Genomic DNA, 13711 nt, shown 5'->3' with positions numbered 1-13711 from the left:
GGGGCAGAAGAGCTGGCCAGCTGAGTCCAACCATGGTGTCACGAGAAATCATAAAATTTTGTTGTTTTAAGTTCTAAGCTTTGGGATATTGTGCTATGTTTACAATAAACAAATGAAGTAGCAGAAGATTTTATTCTTAATACAGAGGGATCACTACAGAGATTTGAGCAGATGAGTAACAAAATCTAATTTATTCTCTAAGAGAAGCATTCTGCTGTTGTATATAAGAAAAGGTTTGGGATCCTTAAGAGTGACTAAAAATGCAAACAAGAAGTGGTTACAGTAGTCAAAATGAGAGATGACCACAAACACCAGATCTGAGTACTTGTTAGATACACAAAGAGTCCCACTGAAACCCTAGTGTTCTATAACTGATGGAAAGGAATGGCACTAATCCTCAGCAAAAATGAAATGCTGTGCTCCACTCAGAGCACTGTCCTGCTGTACTGGGAAGAGGTTCCAGTCTGGACATGTTTTGGAGGAAGAGCTTGCACTGCTTACTTTATTGACTATGCCAAGGATACGAGATGAGTGCTTAGAATTTTAACCCTAGTCTGGAAAGATGGTTAAAACAGTAATGACTATAACATGGAACCATCCATAGCCCAAAATTCCATTCTGGATGAGTTTAAGGTGGCTATAATACATCATTGACAGCTGTGAGTATGTGAAGGTCAATGAGTAGGGCACCATAACCTACACATGCTGGTGAGTCTGATAATTAAAGACGTTTCTTGCTACTTTTGGGGTGAGGCTACGCTGCTTTGCCCTGCTCCAGTTTTGCAAACAAATGAAAAATATTTGTGAGCTCAAATGTTAGACTTCCACATTGAGAATTAAATTTAGAAAAAGCACATTGTCTCTGAGACAAAGCCCTGTGGCTTTCTTGGCACCCAGCATGCTTAGCTAGTGGACTTTGGGTGATTAATGGGCAAGATTGCTCATGACCCACTTATGGGCTGTTTCTTCCATTATAAACCTGGAAGCATAGCTAGATTCAATCTCAACTGGAAATACAAGCATCAGCATTTAAAACTTGTAAATGAAAATGAACAGAAGCCATAAGCCAGTCACCTCTGGAAGGTTTGTTGTTGCTAGAGTGTGCCACATGTTATGGCACCTGCCTGGTAGCTCTGTTTTGTGTCCTAGTTCCTAAAATCTTCATAATGGAAAGTACATTTCTAGGGTGGACCAGATGGTTTTGGTGATCAATGACAATTGGTTGAAATCAAGTTGCCTTAGAGTATTCAGGACTTGTATTGACTTTTATAGTTCTTGCCAATATAATCCTTAGCATAGAGTAGACAATGAAAGATGTTTGTCCTATTTTGATTTCTGCTGCTACTATGAAACACAGACCACATGTGACCTGGGGAGGAAAGAGTTTGTTTGGCTGATAGGTTACAACTCATCGTTAAGGCAAATCAAGGAAGGATCTCAGACAGGATCCTGGCCACAGACATAAAGCAAAAGCCACGTAGGAATACTCCATACTGCTTTATGCCTGATGGCTTACTCAGCCTGCTTTTATGCAACTTAGAACTGTCTGCCCAGAGGTGGCATCTCAGAGAGGCCTGGGCTTTCCACCTTAATTATTAATCAAGAAAATATCCCCATAGTCTTGCCACAGGCAAATAGCATAGAGGCAATTCTCTCTACCACCCCCCTCCATATGTAAATATTACAGCTCTGGAGGGAAAGGTATCCTGGCTGTCAGAAGCCAGTCTATACCTGTAAGTATTATAGTTCTAAAGAGAAAGGTATCCTGGCTGTAGGAAGTCAGGCTATACCTATATCTCTGAAGGGAAAGGTATCCTGGCCGTTGGAAGTGAGGCAATACATACAGCTCTGTTCTGGTAAGGGATAGTTTCCCATGCAGGAATGTAGCAATCCTGCTCCTCTCCAAGAGAGCTGTTACAGCTCAGCTCTGCTCCACTCTCCTAAGGGAGTTTCACTGCAGTGTAGCATGAATTTTAACAGGTCTTATTAATAAAAACAAATCCAGGCTGGGTATTGGGGTGAATGCTGAAAGATCAGAGAAGCAGAACAAGCCACAGCCACCTCACCTTGTCCCAATTCCTCAGCTGATTCTGTTTCCTCAGACTGGAAACTTCTGTGTCCTCATCCAGAATGAATCTCAGCTGAACTGTTTCTCAAAAGCCTGAACGCTTAACCAGCCTAGTTCCTGGTTTTCACGCCTTATATACCTTTCTGCTTTCTGCCCTCACTTCCTGGGATTAAAGGCTCACTTCTTGGGATTAAAGGCATGAGTCACCATGCCTGGCTCTTTCCACTGTGGCTTTAAACTCACAGTGATCAGGATGGATCTCTGCCTCCCAAGTAACAGGATTAAAGGCATGTGCTCCACCATTTCCTGGCCTCTATATCTAGTGGCTGTTCTGTTCTCTGACCCCAGATAAGTTTATTAGAGTACCCAATATTTTGCGAACACAATACCACCACACTGCAGAGATGTAGCAATTCTCCTGCTCCTATGAGAGTTGTTACTTCTCTGTTCCTCTCTGTTGGATTTCCTGCCCAGGGATTGGTTGGTTTTCATGCTGAGTTGGTCAGCATGAAAACCAACTATGTAGAATGTGTTTCTTTGGCTCTGGTTTCAGGGCCAAAGTGTGTTTCTTTCACCGGCCCTTTTTTACCTTTTAGCTTTAGTTTCAGGGTCAGGGTGTGCTCCTTTCACTGACTCTGGTTTTGAGGCCAAAATATGGGTTTTTTTGGCTCTGGTTTCAGGGTCAGAGTGTGAATTTTTTTTAACTCTGGTTTCAGGACCAAAGTGTGTGTTTCTTTCACTGACTCTGGTTCCAGGGTCAGGGTGTGTTTCTTTGGCTGGCCCTTTTACATATATATAGTTGTGCTGGTTATGTGTGTCTTATGTCAACTTGACACAAGCTGGAGTTATCTGAAAGGAAGGAACCTCAATTAAGAAAATGTCTATATAAAATCCAGCTTTAAGACATTTTCTTAGTGATTAATGGGGGAGGGTCCAGCCCATTGTAGGTGATGCTATCCCTGAGATGGTGGAACTGGGTTCTATAAGAAAGCAGGCTAAGCAAGCCCATGAAGAGCAAACCAGTAAGCAGCAACTCTCTATTGCTTCTGTATCAGCTACTGCCTCCATGTGTCAGCTCTGTTTGAGTTCCTGGCCTGACTTACTCCGATGATGGATTATAAATCCTTTCCTCTCCAACTTGCTTTTGATCATGGGTGCTTCATCACAGCAATAAAAACTCTAAGACAAACATATAAAATAAAATAAAAGCCATCACACTGAAGTTGGACAAGACAAACCCACAAAAGGAATATTCAATTGAGGTACCTTCTTCTAAGTTGACTCTACTTGTTTCAAGTTGACAAATACTAACCAGCACAATATTATCAAAGAACTACTGAGATTTCTTCACTAAATAATCCATTATAAAAATTTCAGACTTACCTTTTAAAAATTTCTATACAGTGTATTTTGTTCATATTCTTTCAACTTCTCCCAGATACTCCCATCATCTCTGTGGTGGCTTGGTTATCAACTTGACTACATCTAGAATTAACTAAAACCCCATAATGGAGGCACAGCTGTGAGGGATTTCTGCTTAATTTGAAGTTGGAAGATCTACTTCTAATCTGGATCTTTAAAGTAGGAAGACACACCTTTAATCCAGATCTAATCTGGACCACACCTTATGCTGGAAGCCGATACAAGGACATGGAAGAAGGAAGCTTTTGTTCTTTGTCTGTTTGCTCTCACCTTGCTATCAAGTCCCTTCCTTCACTGGCATTAGAGCCTATTCTGGATTTTTTTTTTCCATTTCCTCTTTAAGGACCTCTGTCATTTTCATAAAGTTGGTTTTATGGTCATTTTCTTGTACTTCAACTGTGTTGGAATGTTCATTTCTTGCTGTAGTAGGATAGCTGGACTCTGGTAGTGCCATATTGCCCTTTCTGTTGTTGATTGTGTTCTTACACTGACATTTAGGCATCTAGGTTTGGGATGATTATAGTCTAGGTGTTGATTCCTGGGTTTGTCTTTGTTGGATGGGTGTTTGATTCTTTGGTTTCTGTTTCCTCTCTGGCCTTCTGGTCTAAGTGGCCAGGGTTTCTGGTGATTCTTCTGGTCCATTAGGGTGTCTCTGCTGGGGTTTTTGTGTCCTGAAAGACCTCTGGTGTCTTGGGTGCCAACGCTGCCTCTGCAGTTCCAAGAACCTATGTGGCCTCTGGGATTCCTAGTATGATACTGAAGTTTTCTACTGAGATTGTAGGCTGGGATAAAGAGCTCTTATGATTCTCTGCATTTCCTTGGTGTCTGTTGTAATATCTCCCTTTCCATTTCTAATTTTATTAATTTTGACCCTCTCTTTTGTTTAATTTGTCTAAAAATTTGTTGATCTTGTAGATTCTTTTAAACATGCAACTCTTTGTTTATTGATTGTAGATGAATATTAAATAAAAAACATGGAGCCAAATACAGGGGTGAAAGCCTTAGAGAGATCAGGGAAATAGGGAAAACCACCAGCCAACCTTACCTCACCAACTCTGCAGCTTCCAAATTCGAGTTACTTCTGGTCTACCCACATCTATATGCCTGGCTTTTCTGCCATCTGATTTGCTTTCTGTACAGCTACATCACTTCCTCTTCCTGCCCAGCTTTGTCACTTACTGTTTGTCTGTACAGACCTCCAGACCTCCATGGTTAACTAGTGCTAGAATTAAGGCATATGCTACCACACCTGGCTCTGTTTCCAGTGTGGTCTTGAACACACAGAGATCCTACCTGTTAAGTGATAGGATTAAGGGCATGTGCTACCATTGCCTGACTTTTTTGTTTATTTATAATGGCTGGCCTTTTTCCTCTGATTTCCAGGCAAGCTTTATTTATTAAAGCACAAATAAAATATCACCACAATTGATTCTTTGTATTTTGTTTCTATTTCATTAATTTAAGCCCTGAGTTTGATTATTTCTTCCCAACTGCTTTTGTTAGATGTTCTTTCCTCTTCTTTTCTAAAGCTTTCAAATGTATCATTGTTATTAATATGAAATCTGTTTTGTTTTCCTAATGTAGGCACATAGTGCTATGCACTTTCCTCTTAGAACTGCCTTCATTATGTCCCATAGATTTTGATATATTGTGTTCATATTCTCCTTTGATTCTAAAAAGTTTTTAATTTTATTCTTGATTTCTGTCTTGACCCAATTTTTATTCAGTAGCGAGTTGTTTAATGCTCATGAGTTTGTGTACTCTCCATTATTTCTATTGTTGTTGATATCCAACTTTAATCCATCGTAATCAGATGGATATGGGATGCATTTTCAATTTTCCTATATTGGTTAAGAATTGCCTTGTGTCTTAATATGTGGTCAATTTTGAAGAGAGTCCCATGGACTGCTGAGAAGAAGGTGCATTATTTAGTGTTTGGACAGAATATTCTGTAGATCTCAGACTTATCTTTTTGCATGGTGTTGAGGAGTCTGCCATCCATGAGGGAAGCTAAAACATGGGCAAAGGTATCTGATATACTCTGGAATAAGGAAGTACAATTTCTGTATTTTAAAAGCATAATAAGTGTAATTTGTTCTCTTCTCCAATGCCACAAATTCTCCATGTTTGAGGAGAGTCAAATTTGGTATCATTCTTGGTACACTTCTCATATTCCAATTTTGTCTCCTCTGTATTTGTTTGCTGTATTTGTGGTTGTGCCTGTGGCTTTCTAGAGAGTTTCTCTGATCCCAGGTGCTTGCTTTTCCTTCAGAAGTGTTGGGTAGTCACTACCCTTAAGAGCAACTTTCACCCACAGGAAGAGAAAGGTGGGAGATGAACACTTCCTCTTTACCCTGGGTAGAACAATTCTCAGATGAATACACACAGTGCCTCACAGGATCCTTAATGGGACTGAACCCTCAGTAGTAATAACCTCCATGATTATATGTCTTTTGATCCCCATGTTTCAACATCTCCTCATGTTTCCTCCCTAACAAAACACTTGTGCTCTACTTCTTGATAGTCAAATCTGAAGAAGCCACACTGACACACTCAGAGTCACTGATTTGTCTTCCTCAAAACCATACACTAGCATAAGGTCTTGGGCACCAAGGAGCGGAGGAATGCCTACATCTCAATCCCCAAGTGACTGTTGTCCTTGCCTCTAGTTCAATATGGCATGGACACACAGTCTATGTCCAAGGCAACCATCTGTATTGATGTTCCCTTCCTTCAATACTAACTTAGAAAGCAGTAGAAATGACGCTTTTTGGGTCATTAGTAGGCCTTTCCATCTCAGGTTCTGTTAGTGTGCTGGGCCTTAAAAGCCTGTGCCTTTGAGAACTCCCAGAAGCTTTTATGCTTCTATTCTTCAAAAGCTAGAAAGCTGGTTTCTTATGGTTCTGTTCCTCCATCTCACTGTCTAATTTCCACCCCATGCCTTCTCTACTTCTGCTTAAGTGGACTGGACCACGAGTTGGCAAAATCCTGTGTATAGAGGAAAAGAGAGTAGATGTGTTAGACTTTACCAGCATATTTAACACTGATGTGGCATGATAGAAATATGGACGAGTATGTTTTCATTCTCTTTTTTAGTAGATAAAAATCACACAAAAATGCAAAAACCCAGTCTTAGCTCTTGAAACATATGAAAATAGGTGATAGACTGGATTTAGCCCATGGGCCAGACCTTTTTGGCTTTTTGGTTATGCTTTCAAAAGCAAACTTTTGTTTGGACCTTATTATCCTGCTGAAGTCCTTTCTAATAGGTGTTATTTAAATCAAACCTAATTAATGTTGGGAGTGCATGGGTCATGTTCTAATGTATCATTAATAAATTCTTCAAGGATAGGTATAATATCACTTGAAGTTTCCTCATGTAGTAGTTTGCACAAATTAATTCATGATATCATGTAAAACAGGAAGAATATTAGTTTTTCTTTGTTGTGCCAAGTGCTGTATTGTAGAATTCACTCAATCATTTCCTCATCTGAAAAAGAAATGACAAAACCTATACTAATAGGTTGCCATGACAACTAAATGGTACCATGTTTTTAGCAAATGTTCATTGTTAATTATAATTACAAAAGGTCAGGTGGCATTGTGATCACGGTTTTAAAACAATTTTTAAATTGGGCATTTCACTTGATTATATGATGTGTTTTGATCAAAGCCATCCTCTATTCTCTACTCCCTCATTCCTCCTCTATTTCTCCAAACTCCTGGCCCTTTGAACTTCATCTGTATGCCCCTTTCTCCACTGAGGCCACTAGGTACTATCTGTATGTGCAGAGGTATATAATCATCTACTGGGGCATGGATAGACATTTAGGGGCTACATCTATAAAAATATTGCTCTGCTCCCTTCCAAAAACTATCAGTTGCCTAGGGATGGAACTTCATGTGTCCTGCACTGTCCATAATAGAATTTTGGTTGGCTTTATCTTATGAATGCTGTCATAGATGACACAAGTTCATGTGTGTGATGGCCCTGTAATGTCCAGTAAGTAATGTTTTGCCACAGAGTCCACTATGCCTGCCTCTTATACTCTTCCTGTCCACTTCTTCTGAAATTATCTCTGATCCCAGGGTAAGGAGTGTGACATAAGTGTTTCATTTAGAGTTAAGCACTCTACAAAGTCCTTTATTCTCTGCATGCAGCAGTTGTGGATCTCTCTGTTAGTTGCCAACTACTGTGAAAAAAACCTGCTGAGATTAGGATTGAGCAATGCATTAGTCTGTGGGAAGAGAGATAAAACCTAAGGGTGCACTTTAATACTATGTCCACTTAAGAGAATAATAGTCATATACTCTCCCCTAGGGCCTAAGACCGAGCCAGTCACAAATTTTAGGCCCAATTAAAAGTACTAGGCATGAGTTCTGTCTTGTAGAGTGGGCTCTGAACCCAATCATAAAGTGGTTGGTTATTAATATCATATTTGTGCTATTACAACACCAGTGGGCATATCTTTCTAGACTAGTTATTATTGGAGTTTACAGAGTTCACAGCTGGGTGAGATGACTGAACACTCTTCTTGGTAGTGTGCATAGAATTTCTGGCACTATGAAAGGTAGCCACTAGGGATAAAACTTCCAGATCTGTACTTCTCCATGTGCTGTGACTCAAGTATGTGTTGCTCTGACCAATAAGGTCTTACCGTCAAGTTCTTGAAGGTAAACAAGAGGAATGGTAACAGCCTATAATATTTAAGAAGGATCTATGGGACCCCATTGACTAACAATACCAAAAGAGGTAGTCCATTCCTGGAACTGGGCATTTTATTGGATTGCCTGTGGTGTCTGGGAGAAGCATTGTCCTTTAAAGTTTAAGGGTAACTCCTTTAAAACTCATTTTGTATATGTATATTTTTAGGAAGTTTCTTCAGTACTAGGTTTTTGTATGGCAATTTCAAAGGCCTTCAGTGATCAAGTCTCTATACACATGCCTTCCTCTACCCTACTGTCTCATCACCCACTGCATTTAAACCTTCCCGCTCTATTATTCCTTTTCCCCTTCATATCACCAGCATTCCATCTTCCTTCTTTTGAAATCCACCCATTGTCCTTTATGAGTTTCCTGACTTCTGTAATGTCAGGGTCCTCCAAAGAAACAGAACAGACTATAGAATTATATATATTATATAGTTTTATTATATATTTTATATATGTATATATTTGTGCAAATTTTATATATTTATATATTATATTATTAGAATATATATACAGTTTATTAGAGTGGCTTACATGCTGTAGTCTGAATAGTTCTACAATGGCTATCTCCCTGTGAAAAGGCCATGAATCTGGTAGTTGTTCAGTCCATGAGATTGGATGTCTCAGCAGTTCCAATCTGGTGTTGGAGCTATAAAGAATTCCTAAAAAGCTTCCAGTCTTCAGTCTACACTGTAATCTGAAAAGTAGGTCCTAATACCAGCAAAGGAACACCATAGCAACAGGACAGGTGAACTTGACAGTAAGTATGACAACCAGTAGACAAAACAGGAAAGCTTTCTATTTCTTTGTCCTTTTATGTGCGCTGACACCAGAAGGTAAAGCTCAGATTTAGAATAGGTCTTCTGACCTCAAATGATCCAGATTTAGGGAGGGTCTTCCCACCTCAAATGATCCCATCAAGAAAATTCTCAGCCAGATGGTAGTGGCGCCCACCTTCAATCTCAGCACTCGGAGGCAGAGGCAGGCATATCTCTGTGAGTTCGAGGCCAGCCTGGTCTACACAGTGAGTTCCAGGACAGGCTCCAAAGCTACACAGAGAAACTCTGTTTTGGAAGAAAAAAAAAGAAAAGAAAATTCTCACAGGTGTGCCAAGCTGCTTGGCTCTTAGTTAGTTCCAGATGTTGTCAAATTGACAATAAAGATCAACCATCACATATGGATACATCAATTTAAATATAAATATATATTCAAATCTAGGGTGAAGAACACAGGACGCTTGTCTTTCTGAGTCTAGGTTACCTCACTCAGAATGATTTCCAGCTCCATTCATTTATCTGAAACTTTCATTTTTCTTAAAGCTGAATAACAGTCCATTGTGTATATCACCAGTTTCATCATCCATTCATCAGTTCAGTTGATAGACATCTTGGCTCTTTCACTTTGTGGTTACTGTGAATAAAGCATCAATGAATACAGACAAGCGAATATCTCTATAGTAGGATACAGAGTCCTTTGGGAATATTTCTGAGTGGTATGGGTGGGTCATTTGGTAGACCTAGTCCTAGCTTTTTGAGAAACCTCCACACTAATTTCCATAGTGTCTGCACAAATTTGCAGTCCTATCAACAATGAATAAACGTTTCCCTTTCCCACATCCATATCACCATAAGACTCAATGCAATCTCTGTCAAAATTCCAATACAATTCTTCACAGAAATTGGAAAAATAATCTCAAAATTCATATGGAAACACAAAAGACTCATGGTATATTCCAGAGCTACAGTCATAAAAACAGCATTGTAGCTGGAGTTTTCCTGCCTGGCCCACAGTCAGGGCAAATCTCTTTCACCTGCCAGTCCCACAGCCTCTCAGACCCGACCAAGTAAACACAGAGACTTATGTTGCTTTCAAACTGTATGGCCGTGGCAGGCTTCTTGCTAACTGTTCTTATAGCTTAAATTAATCCATTTCCTTTAATCTATACCTTGCCACATGGCTCGTGGCTTACCTGCATCTTCACAAGCTGTTTCTCATCGTGGCGGCTGGCAGTGTCTCTCTGACTCAGCCTTCCACTTCCCAGCTTTATTCTCCTCCTTGCCCCGCCTATACTTCCTGCCTAGCCAACGGCCAATCAGTGTTTTATTGATTAATTAGCAACACATTTGCCATACATCCCACAGCACTTCCCCCCCCCCTTTTTTTTTTTCAAAAAGGAAGGATTTAACCTTAACAAAGTAAAATTACATATAATTTGGGAATTTGGGCGTAGTTTCTCTTACTACTTCCTGCTGGAAGGGGCCGCTGTATCTTATGGGGAAACAAAAAAAATTTTAGAATTATGGAATAGTCCATGAGGCTGTATCGTCTGAGCCAGATGCCTTCAAACCATTCTGGATGTTGGATCATCTGGGCCATGGTGTCATTGGAGACCTTCAGGGGGTCTTGGCTGGTCAAACCTGATGTATCTTAATCTGGAACAAATCCATAGCCTTTGGCTTTCTGTGGGAACAAAAGCAGAGACTCCTTTCCAAAGTAACATATCCTTATATCCAAATTTTGAAGTCAAGGTACCTTTAAAATATACATTTTGATTTAACTCAACATCTTTTATGATCAAATGTTTTTCTGCAGTTAAAAGTCCCAAAGACAACATAATCCAGATTCTCTGTGTAATATCCATTTTTACATGGCTTATTTTTTATACTACCTTTACTGTCTCTTTAAAGACTTTATTTTTAAAAACTATTTCTTTATATAACTGTATATATTCCTTTTTCTTTCTCTTTCAAGCCTACGTACATTTTTACACACATTGTAAACTATTACACCTGAATCTGTCTTATTGTGAATCTATTGCTTTCAACTGCAGCAGCTGTGGCTGCTGGCTCTGCCCACCTCAGCTTCCCAACATGGCTACGTTTACCACCAGCTCTGGAAGCTATCATGGGTCTATGCTTTTATCCAAGCAGCATGTAGTCCAGAAATCTCTTTTTTTGTTTTGTACTGTCAAAGTCTAAATCTACCATGCAGCTTAATGTGTCACTTGTAGAGGCCTCATTCCCGCCAATAGCTCCAACTGGCAGCTGCCGCTCATTTGAGAGAGACAATTAGGAAGCTGGTTTTACCTCCGTTTTAGAATCTTTTTTCTCAGTTTTTAGGTGGAAACTCTTGCCCCACGTTGGGCGCCATTTGTAGCTGGAGTTTTCCTGCCTGGCCCACAGTCAGGGCAAATCTCTTTCACCTGCCAGTCCCACAGCCTCTCAGACCCGACCAAGTAAACACAGAGACTTATGTTGCTTTCAAACTGTATGGCCGTGGCAGGCTTCTTGCTAACTGTTCTTATAGCTTAAATTAATCCATTTCCTTTAATCTATACCTTGCCACATGGCTCGTGGCTTACCTGCATCTTCACAAGCTGTTTCTCATCATGGCGGCTGGCAGTGTCTCTCTGACTCAGCCTTCCACTTCCCAGCTTTATTCTCCTCCTTGCCCCGCCTATACTTCCTGCCTAGCCAACGGCCAATCAGTGTTTTATTGATTAATTAGCAACACATTTGCCATACATCCCACAGCACAGCATGGTACTGGCATAAAAACAGACTCATGGAGTCCCTCAGTCTTATCCACAGATATGTAACAGACAATCTATTACAGCTTCTCTTTCTTGTATTACTGGGGTCTATTACTTCCATGACTGGGGTCTTTGCAGATCTGATGCCATATCCAGCTTTCCTCCCTCCTGTGGACCCTTTCAACTTCCCTCCTAACCCATTCTCATTCCTTAGTGTCAGCTCCCAATACCTAGAATCAAGTTCTCCCTGGGACCTGCAGTGGCCAAACCTTGCAGGATCCCATATCCATTCCCTACCAGGCAACTCACAGCCACCACACTCTCCAAAGAGGGAAACAGAAACTCACACAACAAACACAAGACCAGGTATCAGCACCTAGAATTATGATCATCCCCAACCCAGATGTCTAGACACCAGCATATAAACACAATCAATAACAGCCAGGACACTATGTCCTACTCTAGCCCAACAATCCTTCTAATGTAGGCCCTAAGAAATAAAATATAGCTAAGCACTAAATAAGGACTTCAAAATAGCAATTATGAATATGATCTTAAAGAAGATATAAATAAATTGATTAATGAAATCTGTGAATACATGAACAGTGGAAGGAAATGAATAAAACAACTCAAAACCTATAAGTAGAAATAGAATTAATGAAGAAAACCTAAATTGAGGGATATCTGGAAATGAAAAATTTAGGAACTCAAACAGGAACCTCACCAATAGAATACAAGAGATGGGACAGAGACTCTCAGGTATTGAAGACAAGATAGAAGAAATAATTACTTCAGTTAAAGAAAATACTAAATCCCAAAACAATGAGGCACACAGGGCCTGGACAGCCACCTAAGACCACATTGGTGTACAAGGGCCTTTCTGCTACCTGGGACCATGCTGATCTGGGTGGCCTGTGCTGCCACTGAGGCCACGGTGATGTCTGGCCTGAGCTGCTAGAGGAGGCATGTCTGGGTCCATGTTTCTGCTGCGGCCAGAAAATGTGATGATATCCATGGCCTGTGTTACCACAAGAGGTAATAGAACCGGCGCATGTGTTGAAGTCCAGTGGCCGTGTTAGGCCGGCCCCACACCTCACTGGCCCTGACCCTTGCTGGACACTATAGCATAGAGATGACCCTACACACCACCCTTGGGAGAGCTACTCCCCATCCCCACACTACAGGCATGGGAGAGCTGGCCTCAATGGCATGGGCCTAGGAGAGTTGGCTCCACTCCTCATCTGAGGAGGCAGTCCCAGCAGCCTGGACTGACCAGCTCAGCTGCCACCAGACCCACACCCTGGGCCTTGGGCTGGTCCACCCTAACATCTACCCCATCTATGACCTGCTGGAGTGCTTGAAGGAACTTGTCCTGCAGGTTGATAAACTGAAGGATCTCATGACTCGGGCCAACAGTAGGATATCTGAGAGGAGTTTCGGTGAGGGTCCAGTGATGATGGTATGCCAGAGGCCTTGAACCAGACCAATGACTCATTGCAATGAACATTTTACAGAAGGGACTGATCGGACAAAAGGATACACTGTATGACACACTGAAGCTCCTGATGCCACTAGGATGAATGAAGAGGTGTTAAAAGATGGAGGAGTAAGGTGGGTTTTGTTTATTTGTTTGTTTATTTGGGTTTGTTTTGTTTTAAATTAATTTGGGGGGGCATGTTGCATGGGTGAGGGTTTGATATGGAGGGACTAGGAAATGAGTGGGATTGGGGTACAGGATGTGAAATTCCCAAAGGATCAATAAAGAATGAAGCAGCTCCAAGAGCCAAATTCGTAGTACTATCTCCTACTAGTAACAATGGCACATATGAAAGCTCTAGAACAAAAAGAAGGAATAATACCCAAGAGGAATAGACAACAAAATATAATCAAATTCAGGGATTAAATCAATAACAGAGAAACAAACAAACAATACTAAGAATCAATGAAACAAAAAGTTGGCCCTTTGAGAAAATCAGTAA

This window comes from Peromyscus eremicus, chromosome 4 (assembly GCF_949786415.1).
Source record: "Peromyscus eremicus chromosome 4, PerEre_H2_v1, whole genome shotgun sequence".
In the NCBI taxonomy this organism is placed as follows: Eukaryota; Metazoa; Chordata; class Mammalia; order Rodentia; family Cricetidae; genus Peromyscus; species Peromyscus eremicus.
This window is presented reverse-complemented; position numbering follows the sequence as displayed.